A 25,957-nucleotide genomic window follows, 5' to 3' on the forward strand; every position below is an offset into this window, starting at 1 on the left:
GATCTATTTGAGTTTACATGGTTTGGTTTATGGGGATCCTGGGTAAGGAGCATATTCCAAACTCTCGGTATTATCCTCCAATAGTCAAAATAATAGTCTCCCTGGTGTGTTGTATTCTCTCAAAGGTTTTAAATGTTTGCATGCAGCCATCTCTAGAACATCAAATTGGTCTCTCTTCAACTGGAATGACAAGAGCTAAAAGAAATGTGGGACCATGAGGACACTGTAACCTATAAATGACATGCTCAGAGCAGACACAAAATGATGGTAACAGAGAATGGCACTAAGGCCCTAAGTTTTGGTCACACTCTCACCTAAGTGAGCACCTGACCGAACAGAGGGAACTTTTTTAAACAAAATTATAGGAGACCATTGTTTTGAATTCAGCTCATGCACTACACCTCAACAGACCAAACCAAACAAAACTGGAGTCACTCATGCTAAAAGTGACATAATCAAACTAAAACTTTAAGGAAACACAAAGATCTTAGACCAGAACAGACCAGGTTTTGTTTTTCTCCTGTAAACAGGGCATTCTAGCATAAGGGGAAGTTCCCTCTACTCAGTGTTTGTTCCTACCTTTACAAAACTCATTGTTCTACTGACTCCCAGTGGGTTTCACGACCAAATAAGCACATTTACTATGTTGATAGTGACATCAATGACTAAAGTTTTGGTAAATCTCTCTCAAAAATTGAGAAAATGACCAAAAAGGGGGAATTGGTAAAGCAAACTAGAAGGCCTGAGAAGGACTCCATAGTTAGAACCCATTATTAAGCTTTGATAGTTCCTTTTTGAGGTCTCATTATTTTCTGAATCATGAGTTGATGTTAAATTTTTGTCAACTGTGTTTTCTGCATCATTTGATACGCTCATATAATTTGTCTTCTCTAGCCTGTTGATATAGTTCATGGCATTCTTTAGTTTTCGAATGGTGAATTAGATTTAAATTCATGACTAAAACACCAAAAGCAAAGGCAACAAGAGCGAAAATTGACAAATGAGACCTAATTAAACTAAAGAGCTTCTGCACAGCAAAATAAATTATCATCAGAGTGAACAAGCAACCTACAGAATGGGAGAACATTTTTGCAATCTATCCATCTGAAAAAGGGCTAATATCCATATTCCACAAGGAACTTAAACAAATTTACAAGAAAAAAATAAAAAAAGTGGGCAAAGGATATGAACAGACACTTCTCAAAAGAAGACATTTATGTGGCCAACAAACATATGAAAAAAGCTAATAATCAGTAGTCATTAAAGAAATGCAAATCAAAACCACAATGAGCTACCATCTCACGCCAGTTAGAATGGCAATCATTAAAAAGTCAGGAAACAACAGATGCTAGAGAGGATGTGGAGAAATAGGAACACTTTTACACTGTTGGGAGTGTAAATTAGTTCAACCATTGTGGAAGACAGTGTGGCAATTCCTGAAGTATCTAGAATTAGAATTATCATTTGACCCAGCAATCCCATTACATGGTATGTACCCAAAGGATTATAAGTCATTCTCTTATAAAGACACATGCACACATACGTTTATTGCAGCACTATTCAGAATGGCAGACTTGGAGCCAACCAAAGTGCCCATCAATGATAGACTGGATAAAGAAAATGTGACACATATACACCACAGAATACTATGCTCCCATAAAGAAGGATGAGTTCATGTCCTTTTATCCTTTGCAGGGACATGGATGAAGCTGGAAACCATTCTTCTCAGCAAACTAACACAGGAACAGAAAACCAAACACTGCATGTTCTCACTCATAAGTGGGAGTTGAACAATGAGAACACATGGACACAGGGAGGGGAACATCACACAGCGGGACCTGTCAGGGGGTGGGGGGCTAGGGGAGAGATAGCATTAGGAGAAATACCTAATGTAGATGATGGGTTGATGGATGCAGCAAAACACCATGGCACGTGAATACCTGTGTAACAAACCTGCACATTCTGGACATGTATCCCAGAACTTAAAGTATGATAAAAAATAAATTCCTGTAAAAATTTTACTTTGGTAACAGTGTATAATTCTTTTTATACATTGTATTATTAGATTTACTCATTTTCAGAAAATGTTGCATCTAAATTTATGAGAGATATTGAACTGTCATTTTCTTTTCTGTTCTGTATTAATTCTTTTGGTATCAGGGTAACATGGATTTTGTAAAATGAAGTAAGAAGTGTTTCCTCTTTTTCTACTTTTCTAGAAAAGATTATATAAAATTGATATTAATTATTCTTTAAATATTTGGTAGAATTCTCTAACTTATTCTGGGTCTGGAAATCTTTTTCTCAAGTTGTCAATTCAATTTTGTTATTGATATAAGACTATTCAAGTTGTCTATTTTATCTTGATTTTCTTTGGTAGTTTGTAATTTTCTAAGAATCTATTAGATATTCTCTAAGAATGGTAACTTCTGAGTTGCCAAATTAATAAAAAGTTGTTCCTAGCATTAATGTGTTTCTTTTTGGTGGCTTCAAGATTTGTAGCATTATCGTTTATTTCAATCTTGATATCGGTGATTGGTATTTTGTCTGTCTCTCTTTTCTTGTTTATTGCTGCCTTACTAGAGTTTTATTAAGTTTATTGATACTCTTTCAAAGTTTCAGCTTTTAGCTTTAATAATTTTCTGTTTTATTTTCAGTTCATTGATTTATGTTCCTATTACTATTATTTGATTCCTTCTGCTTGCTTTGTATTTTTTATTCTTACTTTTTAGTTCATTGAGGTATGATCTTCAGTTACTCATTTGAGATCTATTGTTAATTATAATGTAAGCATTTACTGCTACTAATTTTTCTCGTTATCACTCTACCTGTATCAAAATATTTGAATATTTTTTAAATCACTCCATTACATGTACACTTTATTTCTTTTTTATTGCTTCCTTTTTTACCAATAAATGGCTGAAAAATGTTTTGTTTCATTTATACTTGTTTAGAAGTTTTTGCTGTTGTACTTCTGTTATTGATTTCTAGCTTTAATCCATTATGGTCAGAGATAACACTGTAAATGAAAATGGATTAAATTATCCATAAAAAAGACAAAGTGAATGCATGGATTACAAAAAATACTCAATGGTATGCTGCCTATAAGAGCCTCATCTCACCTTTAAAGCAAAACAAACAAACAAAACCCAGAAAACAATAAACAAAATAACAGTAGTAGGTCCTAATCTATCAATAATTACTGTAAATGAAAATGGATTAAATTATCCATAAAAAAGACAGAGTGAATGCATGGATTACAAAAAAATACTCAACGGTATGCTGCCTACAACAGCCTCATCTCATCTTTAAAAGCAAATATAAATGAAGAGATAGAAAAAGATGCTTCATGCAAATAGAAATGGAAAAAAGCCAAGGTACCTATATGTATATCAGACTAAACAGATTTTAGGTCAAAAACTATAAAAATGTAAAAAGAGACAAAGAAGGACATTATATAATCATAAAAGGGTAAACTTATGAAGTGAATATAATAATTCTAAATATATATGGATCCACAATTGGAGCACCTAAATATATAAAATAAATATTAAATAATCTGAAAAGAATGATGCAACACAAGAATAGTCAGAAACTTTAGTGCCTCACTTTTAGCAATGGACAGATTATCTAGACCGAAAATTAATAATGAAATATTGAGGCTGAGGTGGGCGGATCACGAGGTCAGGAGATCGAGACAATCCTGGCTAACACGGTGAAACCCCGTCTCTACTAAAAAATACAAAAAATTAGCCAGGCATGGTGGTGGGCGCCTGTAGTCCCAGCTACTCTGGAGGCTGAGGCAGGAGAATGGCGTGAACCCAGGAGGCAGAGCTTGCAGTGAGCCGAGATCGTGCCACTGCACTCCAGCCTGGGCGACAGAGCGAGACTCCATCTCAAAAAAAAAAAAAAAAAAGAAATATTTGATTTGAAAAACACCTTAGATCAAAAACAAACTATTTCATTCAATGGCAAATGAATACAAATTCTTCTCAAGCACATCTAGAAAATTCTCCACAATAGATCAATGTTAGGCTATAAAACACAGCTTATAAAATTCAAGAAGACTGACATTATATCAAGTTTTTTTTTTTTTTTTCTGACCTCAGTGGTATGAATCTAAAAATCAATGACAAGAGAAAGTTTGGAAAATTCAAAAGTATGTGGAAATTAAGCATGCCTCTGAACATCTAATGGATTAATGAATAAATTAAAAGAGAAAGGAAGTAAAAATATATCTTTCAACAACAAAAAAAGTAGAAACACAACATACTAAAACTTGTGGGATGCCACAAAAACAATTCCAAGAGGAAATTTTAGAGCAATAAACCTCTAAGCCCAATAACAGCAGAAGAAACAAAATAACAGAAATCAGGATAGTAATGAATGAAATAGAGACTATAAATAACACAAAATATCAAAGAAAGTAAGAATTGTTTGCTGAAAACATAAACAAAATGGACCAACCTTGAGCTAAACTGACCAAAAAAATAAAGAGAATCATTGATTTTCCATAAAGATGCTGAGTACACACATTGGGCAAAGGACAGTTTCTTTAACAAATGGTACTGGAAAAACTAGGTACCCCTCAACAGAGTAATGAAATTGGGCCCTATCTCACAATATTTATAAAAATAAACTAAAAACTGATTAAATGCTTAAACACAGGATCTGAATCTGTAAGACGGCTGGAAGAAAATAGAAGAGGAGAAACTATAAGACACTGGTCTGAGTAATGATTTTTTTAAAAATTTGACTCCTCACATGCAGGAAACAAAATTAAAATTTGACAAATCAGATTACATCAATGTAAAAAGCTTCTAAACATCAAAGAAAATAATTGGCAGAGGGAAAAGACAAGCTATGAATTGGCATAGAATATTTCCATGTCATACATCTGTTAATATCCAAACTATATAAGAAACTCAAACAACTCTAAACAAGAAAAAACTATTCAATTAAAAAATGGGCAAGGAACCTGGACAGAAATGTATTAAAATAAATCATACAAATGGCCAACAGATATATAAAGAAATGCTCAACATTATCAATAATTAGAGAAATGCAAATCAAAACTGCAACGAGCTTTTGTGTCCTATTAGCTTAGCTCTCACATATAAGTGAGAAAATATGGTATTTGGGTTTTTATTTCTCAGTTACTTTACTGAGAATATTGGTCTCCAACGCCATCTAAGTTGCACAAATGCCATTATTTTGTTACATTTTATGACTCAGTAGTATTCCATCGTGTATATATACCACATTTTCTTTATCTACTTGTTAGCTGATGAGCATTTAGGCTGGTTCCATATTTTTGCACTTGCGAATTGTGCTGCTATAAATATGTGTCTGCATGTATATTTTTCATATAATGACTTATTTTCCTCTGAGTAGATACTTATTAATGGGATTGCTGGATCAAAAATTCTACTTTTAGTTCTTTAAGGAATCTCCATATTGACTTCTATAGTGGTTGTACTAGTTCACATTCCCACCAGCAGTGTAAAAGTGTTCTCTTTTCACCACGTCCATGACAACATCAATTATTTTTTTGATTTTTTAATTATGCTAATTCTTGCAGGAGTAGGGTGGTCTCTCATTGTGGCTTTAGTTGACATATTCCTGATAATTAATGATGTTGAGTTTTTTTTATATGTTTGTTAGCCACTTGTATATCTTCTTTTGAGAATTGTCTATACTTAGCCAACTTTTTGATGGGATTATTGTTTTTTTTTTTCTGATTTGTCTGAATTCTTAGCAGATTCTGGATATAAGTTTTTGCTAAGATGCATAGTTTGTGAATATTCTCTCCCATTCTGTGGGTTGTCTGTCTACTCTGATGGTTGTTTTACTGCACAGAAGCTTTTTAGTTTAATTAGGTCTCATCTATTTATTTTTGTTTTGCATTTGCTTTTGCATCCTTGGTCATGAACTCTTTGCCTAAGCCAATGTCTAGAAGAGTTTTACTGATGTTGTCTTCTAGAATTTTTATGGTTTCAGGTCTTAGATTTAAGTAATGTACATCTTGAAATCTGTAAGAGACTAAATTTTAAATGTTCTCACAACAGAACAATAAGTATTTGAAGTGATCAATATGTTAATTAGCTTGATTTAATTATCTCATATTGTATTCTTACATCATAACACCACTTTTTACTTCATAAATATCTACAAGTGTAAGTTGGCAATTTATAATTAAAAATAGTTGTAAATATAATAAATTTAAGTTAAAAAAAGGAAAATTCCAAGGCTACTCAATACAAAGTGATTTATATCTTCTAAAATCATATAATCTTCAAGTAATATCATATGAATATTATTTTCTAGAAAATGCTAAAATAAATACTGTAATATTTTTAAATTATTAAATAATATGTAAAACACCCCAACCTCAGCAAACTAGAAATAGAGAATTACCATAAACTGATACAGAACATCTATAAAATTCTTCAAGCTTACATCATATTTAGTAGTAAAGAGCTGAATGTTTTCCTCCAAGCAAAGTTAGCCTGTTTCTTATTCTGCTACTCTTATTCAACAGTATTGAGAATTTTAGCCACTTCAATGAGGCAAGAAGAAAAAAAAATAGCCTATTGATTAGGAAGTCAGACATGTATTTATCTTTATTTATAGATGTTATGGATTGTCTATATAGAAAACTATATAAAATTTAGGTTAAAAAATAGCTCTTAGACCTAAGTAAGATCAGCAATGTCTTAGGATACAAGATAAATCCACAAAAATCAATCACAGTTAACTAACATTTAAGGAAATTAAATTTTAAATATTCGTTGCAAAACAAAATAAAATGTGACTCATTTATATACTTAACAAAACATGAAAATTATAAAATGCATATTAAAAGATCAGAAAACAAAATAAATGCAGAGATCTACCATTTTCATAGATTGGAATCATCACCACATTAAATACACTAATTCACCCCAAATTGATGCAAAGGTCATAGCTTATATAAAAATTATCTCAAAATTGACCATGGCCTTAAATTAAACAAACAAACAAAAACGATTAAACTTTCAGTGAAAATATAAGGAACACTTCAGAATATAAGGCTAGGCAAATAATTTTTAGACTTAATTTCAAAAACAATCTATTAAAGGAAAAATTGATAAATGAGATTGATGTGGTTCGGATTTGTGTCCCCGCCCAAATATCATGTCAGGTTGTAATCCCTAATGATGAAAGAAGGGCCTGGTGGGAGGTGATTGAATCATGGGGGCAGATTTCTCCCATGCTCTTCTCATGATAGTGAGTGCTCATGAGATCTGATTATTTAAATGTGTGTAGCACCTCCACATTTCTCTGTCTTCCTCCTGCTTCGGCCATGGAAGACCTGCCTGCCTGCCCTTCACTTTCTGCCATGATTGAAAGTTTTCTGAGCCCTCGCCAGCCATGCTGCCTGTACAGCCGGCAGAACCGTGAGCCAATTAAATCTCTTTTCTTTATAAATTCTTAGGTATTTTTCTATAGCAGTGCCAGAATGGACTCATACACAGATCTTTCCAGACTTAAAAATAGTTCTTCGAAAATTCATGGAAATAGGATGAAAAGACAAGTTACAGACTTAGAGAATACATTTTTGATCCACATATCCGATGTAAGACTAGTATGTAGAATATACAAGAACTCTCAAAAGTCAACAACAAGATAAAATTTAATTAGAAAATTGACAGAAGGTACAAACAGATATTTCACCAAAGATTATATATACAGGTCGCAAATTAACTTATGAAAACATGTTTAAAATAATTAACCATTAAAAAATGTAAATTAAACACAATTTGATGCCACTAAACAGAATGGTTAAATTAAAAAATAAATCATGACAAAACAAAACTCTACAAGGTTGTGAAGAAACTGAGTCATTCAGACATTGCTGGTTGAAATATACAATGATGCAGCCTCTATGAAAACAGTTTGGCAGTTTCTTATGAGAGTAAAGGTGCAATATCCCCATGACAACAATTGCACTTCAGGGTATTTATCACAAATATATTAAAACTTAAATTCACCCAAAAATCTGCATGTGAATGTTCAAATCAGCATTACTCGTAATAGCCCAAAACTGGAGAAAGGTAAAATATTTCTCAAAGATGAAAACTTAATGAACTCTGATACATATATACCATGGGACATTATTCAGTTTGTTAAGAGGGAATAAACAATTGATACCTGAAAATCTTGTATGAATTTCCAGGTATTTATTTGAGTCCCTGCATTCATTAACATTCATTCATGCTGAATGAGAGAAGTCAACTTCAAAAAACATACACTACATAGGTCCATTTTTGCAGTACTTTTGAAACACCAATATTTGAGAAATGAAGAGATAAGTCGCTTGCCAGGAGTTAGAGATGAAGGCCTCGAGCAAAGTGAGGATGGTTATAAAACAACAGCAAGAGGTATCCTTGTGGTGCTTGAACTTTTCAGTATCCTGACTGTGGTGGTAAACGCATGAACTTACTCAAGTTATAAGATTGTGTACAGAGCATACACATACACACACACACATGCACACACACATATACTTGCATAAGTACAAGTAAAACTGGAAATTTTAAATAAGGAAAATATAGTATATCAATGTCAATATCCTCACTTTGATATTACACTATGATTTTGTAAAATGCTATTACTGGGGAAAACTGGGCAACTTGGAAAGGAGATTATTTGAGCTAACAACATTTAGAGACAAACTGGGTAAAAAATGTAGAGTTTCCTTTTCAGGCATATATAAACAACCTTCTTCTCCCAGAAACATCATTAGTTCTTTTTATAATCACAATGGTAGATTCAAATATCAAAATTGTTTAAAATAGTACTTACACACGGGCCGGGTGCGGTGGCTCATGCTTGTAATCCCAGCACTTTGAGAGGCCGAGGCGGGCGGATCATGAGGTCAGGAGATCGAGACCACGGTGAAACCCCGTCTCTACTAAAAATACAAAAAATTAGCCAGGCGTGGTGGCGGGCGCCTGTAGTCCCAGCTACTCGGAGAGGCTGAGGCAGGAGAATGGCGTGAACCCAGGAGGCAGAGCTTGCAGTGAGCAGAGATTGCACCACTGCATTCCAGCCTGGGTGACAGAGCGAGACTCTGTCTCGAGAAAAAAAAAAAAAAAAATAGTACTTACACATGCATTGTGTACAAAATTTGTACCATATTTAACACTAGTAGCACAATATAAATACTCTTTATATCTTAACATTTTTATTTAAATGTTTTATATTTATATTCCATTAATACATGAAGAATTTCCTTATTATTTTAGATGTCTGCATAATATCCTATCTCATGGCTATTCCACAATTTATTTAGCCATAGTTTTGTTTAATATTTTTCTCTTAAAAATGCTTCAGCAAATGACCTTGTGTAATTTATTTTATGCTTACATCAAGTGTGTCTGGAATACAAATTTTTAGAAAATGGCTTCATTGAAAGATATGTGCTTATATAGTTTGCTTAAGTATAGCTATAGTATGCTTAGAAGTTGGATCAGTCTATACTATCACCAAATATATATGAATGCTTTCATTTTTCTAATATTTTTGCCAAAACAATGTGAAATTAAACTTTCTTATTTTTGCAAATCTAACAGGAGAAAAAATGGGTTCTAGTTATATAAACAACTCTGTATGGCTTGTGGTAGGGTATTAACTAGCTTTGTTTATTTGTTTGTTTTTTTAAAATTTAGTGGTCCTTAATGATTCTTCCAACTAACAATGGATTGGTAATTCAAGTATCATTATGAAAATCCTTGTAAATTGATATGGTTTGGATCTGTGTTCCCACAGAAATCTCATGCTGAAATGTAATCCCTAGTGTGGGAGGTAAGGCCTGCTGGAGGTGATTGGATTATAGGGACAGTGTCTAATGGATGGTTTAGCACCACCCTCCTAGTGCTGTTCTCATGATAACAGTTCTCAGAAGGTCTCATTGTTTAACAGATTATGGCACCTCACCCCATCCTCTTCCTGCTGCTCTAGCCATGTGATGTGCCAGTTTCGCTTCCCGCCATGATTGTAAGTTTCCTTGGGCCTCCCAAGAAGTGGAGCAGAAGCCAGTATGCTTCCTGTACAGCCTGCAGAACCATAAGCCAATTAAACCTCTTTTCTGTGTAAATTACCCAGTCTCAGGTATTTCTTTATAGCATTGCGAGATCTGATATATAAGTTGTTTAAATATAGGAGTAAAGAGTTTATATAATATTCTTATAAGTTCAAAAATTTAGTCTGCAGATCAACAATGGAATAATAAATCATATTTGTCAATATAAATAGTGATCCATCTGTAAAAAATAATATTTATTTCTCTGGATAGAATGAAATTGTTAATACAAATCTTTATTTTCTATTATTATGATTCTATTTATATATATTTTTTAAAACTGTGGGCTCGACTCCAACTAGTTTTAGAGTTTAGTCTTTAGAATGCACCATTTATATGTACATTTCTTTACTAAATACTCTGAAAAGAGTAGGCTTACACCTATGTAAATAATTTGGCATTTATATAAATTTGGGGATTTATTTCAATTTTTAAATTATTAAAAATTTTAATAGGGCAATAAGGAAAATTATTTGGAGCTTTTGCCAACACTTACAAGTGAAGATACTAGCATTAATAACTAAGGGTTGAAAGGCAACACAATGAAATGATAATCATGACAATAACTATATTTGAAATTTCCTGATTATTTGTAATGTAAAGAAATCATTTGCCTTTTACAATATACTGTCCTATAAACTGCTATAACATGGCAGTCAATATTTTAGTGGAGTGTGAATACTACGGAGTAGCATCACATCACTGTATGTCACCATGGATAAGATACATCGCAAATCTAATTGGCTATGTCACTAACATACATCTGTTCTACTTGTTTCCAGAGAATTTATTTGTGACTATCTTTACCTAATAGACAGTCTGTTTACTTATGAAGAAAACGTGAAAAAAATTAAATGCCACAAAATGTTGGAAATATGTCTTGTACTCTTGTCTCCATGTGAGTTAAGAAATGTCTATATGCTTGACAAAAATTTGCAACCAACATGAAAAAAAGTCTTTCAGTCAACTGGTGAGTTGACTATATTCTTTCTCATCCATATAGCAACTAAACTAGGTGTAGGACCACAGGAAGACATACTTTCTTTGATAGTCAGCACTGATTTAAGGTAGAATACATTTTTAATGGACTAGTATAATTTGTCTTTAAAACATTTCACTAACAACCTAAAAAACTTTTACTTTTAGTGTAAGCAACTGAGAGTAAATATGGTTAATAGAACAATAGTTATAAAAACAAATTTTGTAAGTAGAATATGCTTTGATGTACATTGAAACATTTATATATTTTTATCTTTACTGAAACAATTTTATGTACTATTATTAAACAAGAAAATTTGGCATAACATTTAAAATTTATTTGTTTTATTTAAACTAAGTGTTGAGAAATCAATACATTTATATGAAGAGAAGAAAACGTAGGTTTTAAATTGATTTTGACTAATACACACACACAAACACACACACACACACAACGCATGTATGTTAATATAATTATTCATTTTTTTATAGCATGACAAATTTTAAATGTAATAGTCTAAAATTTAATATTGGGAATTTGCTTAGTAGTAGTAGAAATGAGGATCACATGTGAAAACTGACAATCAGTGTTAATCATTTAAAGTTCAAAACTATTTGAAAAGTATGTTCAAAACTTGGCTAGACTATTTTAATTATTTCAATGAGAGTTTCTTAAGCACTTGACAAAGATCGTGTACTTCTTGTTAAAGTCTTTAGCTCCAATACCTTATGCAATGTCAGAATGCCAGAAGTCAGAAGAAAAATACAAGTCTGTACATTTATGAGATAAAAGTCTGGCAAAAGACAATATGTAAATACTGCAAAGAGGCTATAAAGAATTTGAGGCCGGGCGCGGTGGCTCACGCTTGTAATCCCAGCACTTTGGGAGGCCGAGGCGGGCGGATCACGAGGTCAGGAGATCGAGACCACGGCGAAACCCTGTCTCTACTAAAAATACAAAAAATTAGCCGGGCGTGGTGGCGGGCGCCTGTAGTCCCAGCTACTCGGAGAGGCTGAGGCAGGAGAATGGCGTGAACCCAGGAGGTGGAGCTTGCAGTGAGCCAAGATCGCGCCACTGCACTCCAGCCTGGGTGACAGAGGGAGACTCCGTCTCAAAAAAAAAAGAATTTGAAATTGCCTCCCCACCTTTCTCACACATCTCTTTCTTTAGCACCTCTCCCTAACTTATCAAAGGCCTGATCCTCTCTTACATTCAGAAGATTTTTCAGTGTGAGCCTAATTATGAAAACCCACTGAGATTATCAACATTCCAGATGCACTCTCTGCCTCCTCTTTGTTTCAACGCAAAGTAATTTTCAATTCTGAATGTTGCAATTCTGAATTGCTGAAATCACTTTTTGAGAGATCCAAACAAATTAGAACCGGGAGAACATGAAGCAAGAGGGCTCACACATACATGTCTAAGATAAAGACTGTCTCAACGACTTTCTAAAACAACCCCATGATAATTTTTTTCTTAAATTCAGAGAAAATGGATATATGGCTTGCAATAGTTATACATTTTAGGTTATAATTATCATTTGTAATTCCCAAGTAAATTCAACATATTTGGAAATTTTTGTGTGTGACTTTTTTGGTTGACATGCCTTGGGTTAAATGACTTGGGGCTATCTCTGATTGGACTGCCTCTTCTACACCGTAAATATGAGTAATTAAATAAGTTTTCCATATGCTGTAAATGCTGAGACATCCCTCTATTACAAAAGAGAGAAGAACCTAGGTTTCCCATTCCACGTGATAGTATCATTTTGCATATAAACTTTATCACTCAAAAGGTACTCTGGTCATCTTCAAAAATAAATTCAAATCTCCAAAATAAAATCTATTATTTTTAGATGCATATATGCTACTGATAGAGATGTCTTTCAGGATGTTTAGTAAAAATGAAGACTTCTGAGCCTCACTTTAGAACCACAGAATTGGAATCCCTGAGACTGGGTAGCAGAGACATTATTAGCATATTATTAACAATCAATCTGAGTGATTTATTTGAAGATTACTGATTTGGAGTAGAGTCTCCCAAACTGTGGAAACTCAAGTTTAAACTACGTTATACAGGACAAGCATTGATTTTACTAGTTTTGAATATTAATAACAATTATAGGGAAAAACTAATACATTCATTTTATTTGGCAGAAGTGTTCTAAATGTTTTACATATTTTGCAACAAAGAAAACGTAACCTCAGATCTCTGATTGTGAGGAGTGTAATTAACTAATGATCTCAGATATTGCATTCTGTAATTAATTATCACAAATATGAAAAGCTACACTTCTACAGGTTTCTCCCAGGCAATGACTGATTGTGGCAAGAATAGTAAAGTAGGTCTAGAGAGATGCAGGACACCTCTAATGAGTGAACTGGGCTTTAGAACTCCCCATTTACATTGCGAAAACATTCTTAGTACCAATAGTCTAAAATATTTCCTACCAATATGTTCCACCTTTCTTCTCTCCTTCAAAAATCTCAGACTTACATTGCAGTCCGACAACATTCCTAGCATTTTTGGCTCTCTCTCCATTTTTTTCTTGCACATAGAATACCTTTTTGGCATTAGCTTATTGGAGAACCCAGTTAATTTAATTCTAAAATATGCTGATGAAAAAAGATGCTATAATATCTCTATTTTATAGACTAGACAACTGCTGGTTGGCCGCCTGCCAGGAAGTGGCACTTTCCAGAGAGCATCAGCTGAAGTAGCGTGGAGAAGGACCGGCAGTGGCTGGGGCCCTGGAACTCTCAAGATTACATGCCCTTTGTCTTCTGAATTAGGATAGGTAGGGAATGACTATCGGATGGGGGCTGGACTAGGTGTGCCTGAGCTCAGACTCTCCTTGGGTGGGTCTTGTTGTGGCTGCTGTCGGGGATGGGGGAGAGATTCCCAGGTCATTGGACTTGTGTACCTAGGAGGATTATGGCTGCTTCTGCTGAGTCATGCGTGTTGTCAGGGAAGTGGGGAAAAGCTGGCAGTCCACACTCAGGCCACACTCAGCTCCCACACAAACCAAAGGGCCAGTCTCATTCCCACCATGTACCCGTGCAACAGCCCAGAGTCTGATTACAGCAAGCCTCCAGATGGATTGGTGCCAGGCAGGAATGGGCTGCTTAGGGACCCAGCAAGCTCCCAGGGCCTTTCTGCTGCTTCCTCTACCCCTGTATTTTGCTTGGCTCTCTAAATCGACTCAGCTCCAGGTAAAGTCAGAAACTTCTCCCTCAATTTCTCCAGTGGGGGCGTGTGTTCAGGATAGCAGGCTCTTTCTTTCCCACTTCCACTGTTGGGGCACTCACAGTATTTGGGGTGACTCCCAGGTCCTGCAGGAGCAGTCCCCTTCCTTCAGAGGGTCTGTGTGGCCTCTTGTGATTGTTTGTTTGTTCTTGCTGTTCTGGAGTTAAAATTCACCATGTGAGTCTCCACACACTGCTCTCTCTGGAGCTGCAACCCAGTCGTGTCTCCTGTCCGCCATGATTATCCTAGAGGTTCATGAATGTTCCTAAGAATTCATTACTTTTGGAATCTAGTTGTACTGCAGCAGTGACATTACACAGTTCTCTAAGTTACTCATATGCCCATAAGAAGAAGCAATCTAAACAACATAAAAATGACAACTCTAAATATTTTTATCCTACAAAAGCATGCATTAGATGACAGTGAGTTATGTGAGTCTGTAATTAACATAAACTATTTTATTTTTGTTCTTTTTGGTGGGGAATAGAGATGAAGAAAACTAGGAAAGTAAGTGCTTTATGCAATTCATAGAGAATAGCACACAGATTTTTATTGATGATGAGGTAACAGAATGGCAGTAATAAGGGAGACAAGGGATTAATTTGCTGTGTGTCAGTTCCCAAATGAGTATGCATTTACAGTTACAGTATGGGTCTTGACTATCTCAATTCCCAGAATTACCAGGTGTAATGCTCATGTCTGGTTTTCTTTGTTTGTTTGTTTTGTTTTTTGTTTTTTTTAATTTCTCTTAAGCTGCCAAGGCATCAGCTTGAGTTTACGGTTCTGGCTTGGAAATTCTTCTCGTCTCTGATATTTGGGTTTCTAAAAGTATTATTTCTATATCTATTATAACTTAACATGTTTCTGAATTTTGTTACATTTTATTTGGCATTTAATGTTGGAATTAGAACAGAATCAACTTAGTCTAAAATCTAGCAGAAATAAAGGTCATGTACACATATATAATTTTCACAATTATTATTTTAAAATCTGAACTTAAAATGTCAAACAAATTGTAATACTTGGTTCATAACACATTACAATCTTAATTTTTCCTCTTATGTTATGCCTCCTACAATATGTACTAAATTACTAATTTTATAATGGCTTTAAGTTTATTACACATATATATTTATTTAAACTAGGTAGTGATATTTTGGACCTGAGTGTATTTTAACTTATATAACTTTATTTTGCTATAGATTTCCTAATGTATTTTGCAAAAAAGCCCACACTTTTTAAGATCGATTTAAGTTGTTGCTGTATGTATAGTTCAATGCTTTTGCCTGCTTATAGAATTGTTTTGTAAGTATTCAGTAAATTTGTCTAATCTATTATCCCTGTATTGAACAATGACCTTATTTTTCTAACTTTGCCTGTTTTCTAATAAATGCATATGAACTATGCAATTTTAAGTTTTGCTTTAATGTGTCCCACCAATTTTGATTTGCGTATATTTTATTTATTTTTCAGTGTTGGCTATTTTCCTTTCAATTTATATCAGTAGTCAACATTTTCTGCAAAGAGACAGATAATAAATATTTTTGGCTGTATTGGCCACATAGTCTCTGTTATAATTACTCCAGTCTTTCACTGTAGCATGAAAGCAATATGAAGATACATTAAAAGTGAGTGAGGTGAAATTTGGTACTTTGTGGGTACTATGGTCCGATTATGCCCCCAGATTCACGTACTAGAAACCTAACTCCCAATGCAACAGTGTTGGGAGGTGGGGTTTTCTGGGAAGTGTTTAGGTCATGAGGGCTTCCCCCTTGTGAATGGATTAATGCCTTTTTAAAGTGGCTTGATGGAGGGAATTTTCCCCATTTTTTCCCTTTTACCTCTTGCCATTTGAGCACAGAGAGCACCTCTTTTCCAGAGGACAGCATTCAAGGCTCTAGTTTGGAATCAGAGAGCAGCCCTAACCAAATGATAACACGTTGGCCTTGTACTAGTTAGCCTCTAGAACTGTGAGTAATAAATTTCTGTCCTTTATAAATTACTCAGTCTGTGATATATTGTTGCAGCAGCGCAAACTGGATTAAGACAGTGGGTCACAATCTGTAGTTTGCCAATGCCCAAATTTCGTTTTAAGCTAAACTAAGAAATTAAAATTAAGACTTAAATATTATGTTCCACCTTGTCCTAAATATGCACACCTCAGCATGTTCTGATCTTTTATTTATTTATTTATTTATTTGGTAGCTTTTACTCTTCTTCTTCCACCTCTTGCCACATAGGTGTTATCAAAAATGTAACCCCAGGCAAATATATACTGCTTATAAAAATGGATACTAATTGTTATTTTCCATAGTCTACAAAGTCTTTTTGCAATTATTTATTTTCTAAAATTTGCCTAATTTTTTTTTACATTCTGAAAACCTCTATGCCTACAATTATTCTTATTGTGTGTTCACATTAAGTAATAGTTCAGCTGGGTGTAAAATCCTAGTTTAATATTATTTTCCTTCAAAATGCTACATATTATGCAATATTCTTTCTCTTGTGTATTTCTAAAAAGTATGATGTAAACATGATTTTTTAATTATGTGTATGTTGCTCTTTCCTTCTATAGTAAGCAGAATAATGGCCCCTCAAATATGTCTTCACCCTAATTCTTGGAACTCATAAATTTATATTACATGGTCAAAGATAAATAAGGTTGTAGATGTAATAAAGGTTGTTAATCAGGTCACAGAGAAGGAAAAATTATTCTGAATCATATAGACAGGACCAAGTTAGATTCAAGGGTCCTTAAAAGTGGAAGAGGGAGGCAGAAGAGTAGGACAGGGTGCTTGGTGTGCAAATAACTTAATGTGCCATTACTGACTTTTTAGATTTAAAAAGTAGGTCAAAAGCCAAGGAATGAGGAAAGATTCTAGAAAAGCAAGAAAATGGATTACCCTGAGAGCCTAAAGAAGAACTGCAAATCCTACCAACACCTTGATTTTAGCTCATGAAAACTTGTGTCAGATATCTGAACTCCAGAACTATAAGGTAATAAATATGTGTTCTTTCATCTTACTAAGATTGTAAGTGGTTACAGCAGCAATAGAACATTAATATACCCTCCAATAATCTATTAGTTTTTCAGTCACTAACGTTAGGAAAATTTATTATGACATTTTTGTAAGGATATGTTCTCTTACCTGTCCAGTTGGGCAGTATGTGATCACTTTCATATTAATATTTTTGTCCATGTGTGCTCAAATGTGTAGTTATAGTGAGGAAGAAGGAAAAAAATAATGTAACTGAATTGGTAAGACTGTCCAAATCTCTTATTATTCTCCCCTCTGTACAGCTGGGCTTTTCATACATTGTGGCATAACTCAGTTGATCATGGGCACATCAGGATGGTGCTGCTATTTTTCTGTATTTTACTAGAATCTCAATGATCTTCCAATGGCATAATAGGGCATAATAAAGAGCAGAGGAAGGCTTAAAGCAAAACTATAAGAAATTCTTATGTCAATATAAAGCAGGGCATACACGTAAGAAAAGCACAGCCCAGATTTGAGGCATAGTTGAGAAGTACAAACCTGATGAATAAGCTAAAAGAGATTATTTGACTCTGGCCCTTTTCTTTTTAATCTAAGAATATCACACTTTCACTAAGACTCATGAATAATTTAAGAAACATAAAATTTTATTTTTAGAATTGTCCTCATAGAGGAGTAAAAAGAGAGTTCAGCCCACTTTTTCAATATTTTCAGAATCAAATTAATGATAAATATGTCAATATAGAACATGCATCCAAGATGAATGTATCAGCATTTATGCATCACCAAGTTTTATTTTTGTTACCATTTCTTTATATGAATTTTTGATAAATCTTTGTTCATGTGTAAATTCAAAAAGCCCCTTTGGGCTGTTTTATTGACTACTTGAACACACTGGGGATACTATTATTAATGTGATGAAATCTGTGGCAGAATGTTTATGTCACATGCTGTCATCTACAGTGTCATAACCTAATGGGAAATTGATGAAGAGCCTCATGAACCTGTCAGCTAGATGCAGTTGCAATTTAATTTCCTCAGTCTTTTATCAGTTACATCCCATTTACAACAAGAGAGTTGAGATTTAAACAAGCTGACCTTTGAAAATATTTCATGTTTGACATCAATATTTTTTCACTGCTACAATTGAATTACATTATAAAGACAAAGATTGTAAAGGTACTGGCACTGCACATTAAAATACATTATGAAACAGACTTATTGTAACAATGGCAAAAACATATTTACCTGAAATATTCTCTTTTCACCATTTTATCATTTGTGCTCCATAGTCAAAGGTGATACTAACATATATTATTCAAAATAATGAACTAAAAATGTTATGAGAAACCTATACCCATTTGCAGAAGTAGTATAAATATAACCCAGTAGGAAGTCAGAAATTGTGGATTTGTTTTTAAAGGTTAGGCACTTTGCTGCCTGTCTTTTGAATTCAATAGCTGTATGAGACTGTTATGAACACTGGATAAGAAATTTGATTTTATGAAAAGTGATTACTCAATTGCCAGAGAGCTATGGCAGTGTACACAAATAATTGAGTAGGTAACCAAACTTTGAACCTCTGTTTTTAAAATTGAGGGCTCTGCATAAAATGAATTTAAAAACTAAAACATAATACAAACATTAAGTATATCACGCAGTCAGATTTTTCTAAATGAAAGTTATTAAATGGGTTTTTGTGTATTCTTACTATTTCAGCATATAAAATGTGTTGTCTATTATGCATTGCAATAAAAAATGTTTGAAGCCACAGGTGTGTAGTGCTCAGAATGCTGTTATTCACATCTAATTATTGCATATAGCTGACTTTGGTATAGATTCCTTTGAAATCTTTATAATAATAATTAATATGTATTGAGCATCTACTGTATTACAAGGACATTGTTCTAGGCTAAACACAAATATATTCAACTTATTCTCAAAAATGTTATATGATAGATGACATTATATCCAATGAGGAAGAGAGCTTAAGTTGTCCAAATTTGCATAATTGGGGTTATAATAATCCTTAAATCTTTAAGAGAAAAGTAGGTGCATTATGAGTTTTTAATCATTCCACCTTTATTGACAATTATCTGTGATATATATTAATAAGTAATATTGAAGAATCATTAAGAATATACATTACTTAGAAATAATTTTGCAAGTGAAAGAAACTCAATTTTAAATAGATTGTGTGAAAGGAAATTTTATTACTTTATGCAATCAAGATAGCAGGTATATAATTAAAAACAACAGTAACCAAACTTGACTCTTTTGACTGCTTGTCACTTATGCAGATCTTGATCTTTTTTTTTTAAAGATTTTCTATCTTGTGGCTCTATCCACCAGCTTCTGTCTTTGAGTAAGGGTATTTTGGAAGGCCTGGTGAGACAGAGTGAATCTTCCCTCTACTCTCATACTATACCCCATTGGATCATAGTTTGCAATGGTAGGGTTTATTAATTCTGATAAGCAAGGGACACACAGTTGGAGAGGTTTGGCTGGATCCTGGGGCAATGATCTTTTCTAATTTATCTGACTTTTTCTGTATACTTCTCTTTTTAGACAGTTCACTAACTTTAGCAAGAAGCAATGAATTCAGTTTTTGGGATTTGGCAATTTATGATTTCCAGTCCTCAGCAGTCTTGGCTCACTGGAATCAGAAAGAATGGACTTCCTTTTACTAAAGTGTTCTTCACTGAAATATGTTGAATAATACTATAAGAAGGGTAACCAGAATATTTCCATACTGATTTATTTTTAAACAGTGTTCCAAAGTCTCAGAAATTGTTTATATGTGATTGAAATTCGAAGTACTAGAGTAATTACTTAGCCAACTGATTTGTAACCCTGTTGCAAATTGACAAAGCAAATTTGATGATGTAAGCAGGTCTAAAACTCTTTCTACAACTTGTTCAGCATATGTAAGGAAGTACCAGATCTCTACCTTTTGTGCTCTTACCATATTTTTCACAAAATATTCACCCATATTATAATAAAAAAAGCCTCTGTAAGCAATATTTTATAAAAGTGTCTTATAATTTCTATGAAAAGCATATAAAAATCAGCGAGTTTTGTAGACATTTCCCATTTATATAACGTCTCAGGCAAGATCAGTTAATGGACTTCTTTAGTCAGCTTGGGCTGCCATAATAAATTACCATGGACTGGGTGGCTTAAACAATAGGAATTATTTTCTTAAGGTTCTGGAGGGTCTAATACCTAGGTACCAGCTTGGTCAATTTCTAGTCAAGCTTCTCTTCCTTGCCTTGCAGATAGCTGCCTTCTTGTTTCTGCTCATGGAGGCACAAAGAGGAGAAGAACAAGCTCTCTCTTTTCTCTTCTTATTAAGACACTAATTCCATCATGATAGTTTCAGCCTCACAACTGCATCTAAACCTAATTATCACCCAAAGGCCCCATTTTCAAATAACATCATATTGAGGGTTCAGGGCTTTACTATACGACTTTGGAGAGAGGGGCACATTCATTGCATAGCAGAACTAGAGTCTTATCATGCATTTAGGGGGATATCTGGCTGGCTTATGTTGACTGCAAGAAACAGAATTTTGGACACTTCCTTTTAGAGGTACCCCATTACAGTGCATATCACAATGTCTGGCATGTAGAAGGCACTTAACTATATTGAATTTGGGAATGGATAAATGAACACCTCAAACTCAACATATTTAAGGAATTATGGTGCAGTGGCTATGAATTTATATTCTGAAGCTGGACTTCCAAGAATTAAATTGGACCTTGCCACTTATTTGCTATATAATCTTTGGAAAGTTACTGGACTTATCTGTGCTTCAAATTTTTCAACTATAAAATGAAGATAACAATGGTATCTGTGAAAACAGGGCTTCTTAAGGGTTAACTATACTAATACAAAGTGAGTAAAATAGTGCCTAGTACATTGTAAGTCCTAAATAATCTTTAGTTGTTTAACATTTATTTTTGAAGTCCAGTTCATCATACTCACAACATTTGCAGTCATTCTCTTTCCTTAAATGTTCATGGCAGTCCCCGACATAGTCATCCACCCAGTTGCTCAAGCCACAAACTTTTCCCATTTCTTTCTCTTGCCCTTTTCATAATTTTCTTCTTTTTCTCCCCCTTTTTTTCTTTTCTTTTCTTTTCTTTCTTCTCAGATTGAGTCTCGCTCTTTTGCCCAGGCTGGAATGCAAGTGTTGCGTGCAACCTCCAACTCCTGGGTTCAAGTGATTTTCCTGCCTCATCCTCCCAAATAGCTGGAACTACAGGCATGCATCACTATGCTGGGCTAATTTCTGTATTTTTAGTAGAGATGGGGTTTCGCCATGTTGGCTAGGGTGCCCTGGAACTCCTGACCTCAGGTGATCCACCCGCCTTGGCCTCCCAAATTAAGTACTGGGATTACAGGCATGAGCCACCGTGAATGGTCCCTTTTCATAATTTTTGTGTATGCAAATGTTTACTCATTCTTCAGGTGTGAGTTAAAAAGTTTTCCTTTTTCCTTGCATAAATTATCTCGAGAAATTTCACATCCTTGGATTTAACCCCTTATTCATAAGCATTTTTAACGAAAGTTATTATACTACTGTATTTCAATTATTTTTGATAAATGTATTTATTGCTTATCTCACAATATATATAGTAAATAATATAACAAATGCTTAATAAGTCTGTGTTGAAGTAATTGAATCAAAGACCACATTTTGAAAGAAAATGAATGTGGCATGTAAAATCAATTTATATAGCAATATAACATTTTTATATGTGGGAGTGAAAGGGTGGAGTAATTTTCCTAAAAGTGGATGAATTCTGACAGAAATGTATATGTGTTTTAGGGAAGAGTGATGTCGTTAATGGTCTATTTCTTTTTATACTTCTAATGGCTATAAAGCTCTTCTAAAAATACTTATTAAAGACTAAAGTTTTTCAATAAATAGATCCATAAGCAACTCAAGCCTCTTTGTCACTTTTATTTCTAGTAAGTGGCAAAATGACACTTTCTTTGATTTGGTTAGTTGTTTCTCCTAGCAACTCCCTAGGAGGTTAATGCGTTCTGAAATGCTCAAGTGGTCAGAGAAAGAAAAATAAGTAGGAAGAAAAAAGAAACCTGAAACTCATACCAAAAAAAAAAAAAAAGAATTATTTAAGTGAGCTGTATTTTAAAACTATGAAACTTTTATTAATATAAATAATTTTTATAAACGATATAGAAGAGATGAGAAGTATATTTTTTTTCCCGTGCAAAGGGATAACTATATGGGCTCTTACAAGCTTGTTGACAGAATAAAAATTAAAATTAGCTTCCTCATTGGTAGACTGGATTTATACTACTTGACAAACTTGAAGATTAAATAAAGCAATATATAAAACCCCTAGCGTTTTATACATAACTTGGTTTGCTAAAATTTCACTTTAATTTAGTGCTAAAGATTTTCTAAGTACCATTATTGTTAAATTAGCCAAACTAGTTATCTATCCTTAAAATACTAATCAATTGTATTCACAATGTGCATTTTAATGCTTTAAATATATTTACATGTATTTTATTATGTAAACCTTTAAAATATGCAAATTTTATTATATAAAATTTAATATATACATACTATATATTATATAATATATATAATTCATTACTGTTTTGTAGAGTATTGCAGAAGCTAACAAATACAGGAAGTTTGTTGTCAACCCAAACCTGCCCCTATTCTCTGATCCCTAAATTAGATGTAAGGTCCATAATCAATTTGTTATTATTATTGTACGTCACAATATGGCTGATAATCCCAGTTGAGGGATTTGTTACTTACCAGAAATAACTTCACTGGTTACACCATTAAACAATTATTACTGATCTTAAGTGCCAGAATACTTTATATCAGCAAAACGTTCTGTTAAAAGATGTTTAAACTTTTCATTTTCTTTATTTCTTCCACTTTTGTGTTTCTTTCCCAATTAGAAGTAATTCTGTCGAGAAACTTCAAAGTAGAATGCAAATGTTTATTAAATGTGTATTCAAACCCTGCAGTCATAAGTAAACTACTGCAGTTCTCACACATTGCAGCTTGGCTAGTAGGTGACTTTTTATTTGAAACTACTTTTCCTAGGGAATGACAAAAAAAAGGATTCCCTATTTAATAAATGGTGCTGGGAAAACTGGCTAGCCATATGTAGAAAGCTGAAACTGGATCCCTTCCTTACACCTTATACAAAAATTAATTCAAGATGGATTAAAGACTTATATGTTAGACCGAAAACCATAAAAACCCTAGAAGAAAACCTAGGCAATACCATTCAGGACATAGGCATGGGCAGGGACTTCATGTCTAAAACACCAAAAGCAATGTCAACAAAAGCCAAAATTAACAAATGGGATCTAATTAAACTAAAGAGCTTCTGCACAGCAAAAGAAACTACCATCAGAGTGAACAGGCAACCTACAAAATGGGAGAAAATTTTCGCAACCTACTCATCTGACAAAGGGCTAATATCCAGAATCTACAATGAACTCAAACAAATTTACAAGAAAAAAACAAACAACCCCATCAAAAAGTGGGCAAAGGACACGAACAGACACTTCTCAAAAGAAGACATTTATGCAGCCAAAAAACACATGAAAAAATGCTCATCATCACTGGCCATCAGAGAAATGCAAATCAAAACCACAATGAGATACCATCTCACACCAGTTAGAATGGCCATCATTAAAAAGTCAGGAAACAACAGGTGCTGGAGAGGATGTGGAGAAATAGGAACACTTTTACACTGTTGGTGGGACTGTAAACTAGTTCAACCATTGTGGAAGTCAGTGTGGCGATTCCTCAGGGGTCTAGAACTAGAAATACCATTTGACCCAGCCATCCCATTACTGGGTATATACCCAAAGGACTATAAATCATGCTGCTATAAAGACACGTGCACATGTATGTTTACTGCGGCACTATTCACAATAGCAAAGACTTGGAACCAACGCAAATGTCCAACAACGATAGACTGGATTAAGAAAATGTGGCACATATACACCATGGAATACTATGCAGCCATAAAAAATGATGAGTTCATGTCCTTTGTAGGGACATGGATGAAACTGGAAATCATCATTCTCAGTAAACTATCGCAAGGACAAAAAACCAAACACTGCATGTTCTCACTCATAGGTGGGAATTGAACAATGAGAACTCATGGACACAGGAAAGGGAACATCACACTCCGGGGACTGTTGTGGGGTCGGGGGAGGGGGGAGGGACAGCATTAGGAGATATACCTAATGCTAAATGACGAGTTAATGGGTGCAGCAAACCAACATGGCACATGGATACATATGTAACAAGCCTGCACATTGTGCACATGTACCCTAAAACCTAAAGTATAATAATAACAAAAAAAAAAGTCAATGATATGTAAATTTCAACTAAAATGTTGAAGATGATTTTGTAGATGAATACTTTTGATTATAGTCCACAATATCTAGAGTTCAACATCTGTTTAGCCAATCACCCTACATCTTGTTGTTCTTGTTACTGTTTTGTTGCATTGTTATTAAGGATTTTATATAAACTTTCAAAAAGGTGGATATAAAGAAAAGAAAGTTTGATTTTTTTTATTTCTAATTCAACATACACAGAAGCCAACCAACCAAGAAAAAATGAATAGAAACATGGACAGTCAGGAGAAGAAAAAAAAAAGCTCCCAAGTAAATTATTTTTATGCTAATTAATTTTATGAATTTTCTGTGATCAATAGCCACAATAGGATGGCTGTAGATACAAATAAACCCAAATCAATTACTTCTGCCTATTTGTGTATTATATTATTCTACTTTCTATGTTAAATTATTGTGATTAATTTCTCCTACCTTTTGTATTAGATTACTTAGTTGCCATCTGACAGCCACGTTTTGAGGAGCTATAACTTATCAAAATGTGAGCAGAATTTCTCTAAGCATGCAAAGAGATTCACAAAATCACTTGTTTAATAGTCAAAATATGCAATTTGTTTGTGGACTATGCTTTTAAAACTCATCGGAAAATAACAAAAAAGTGACAATTCATCATTTAAGTGGCATATAATGTTAACTATAGAAATAATTATTGTCTTTTTCGATTCTTCGGATTTTTTTTGGAACTGTATAGACAACATAAGCAACACATTAAACTAAGTGAGCTTATGTTAAGTGCATAAGTTTTATTAAGCTGACGTTACAAAGTAATTGGTCCAGCCCTAAAAAGTATCCAAATTGACGTCACTTGAAAAGTAGGATGTTCACAAAATTTGTGATATGCCTTCTCATGCAGTCTGTTTTCACCTTTGGTATGAATTATTCAAAATAACAGCTATTTCAAAGGCAATTTATGATTGAAACTGTAAAATCTTAAGAGTACATATTTGTATCAAATTTAGTTTTCCTAGTAATGTTCCAGTTTAATTTTAATAAGAAATTTTAAAAAAGACTTTAAATATAACCCTACAGACATTGGGGATATAGAGATGTATCCATGAGTAGGGTAAAATTGAAACAAAGGAAACTTTTTGTTTTTAATAGCTCTTTTAATATGCCCCAACTTCCTTATGTCTTCATTCTCCCTACCATTCCTTTTTTCACAACACAACTGA

Source organism: Symphalangus syndactylus, chromosome 11 (genome assembly GCF_028878055.3).
Source record: "Symphalangus syndactylus isolate Jambi chromosome 11, NHGRI_mSymSyn1-v2.1_pri, whole genome shotgun sequence".
NCBI lineage: Eukaryota > Metazoa > Chordata > Mammalia > Primates > Hylobatidae > Symphalangus > Symphalangus syndactylus.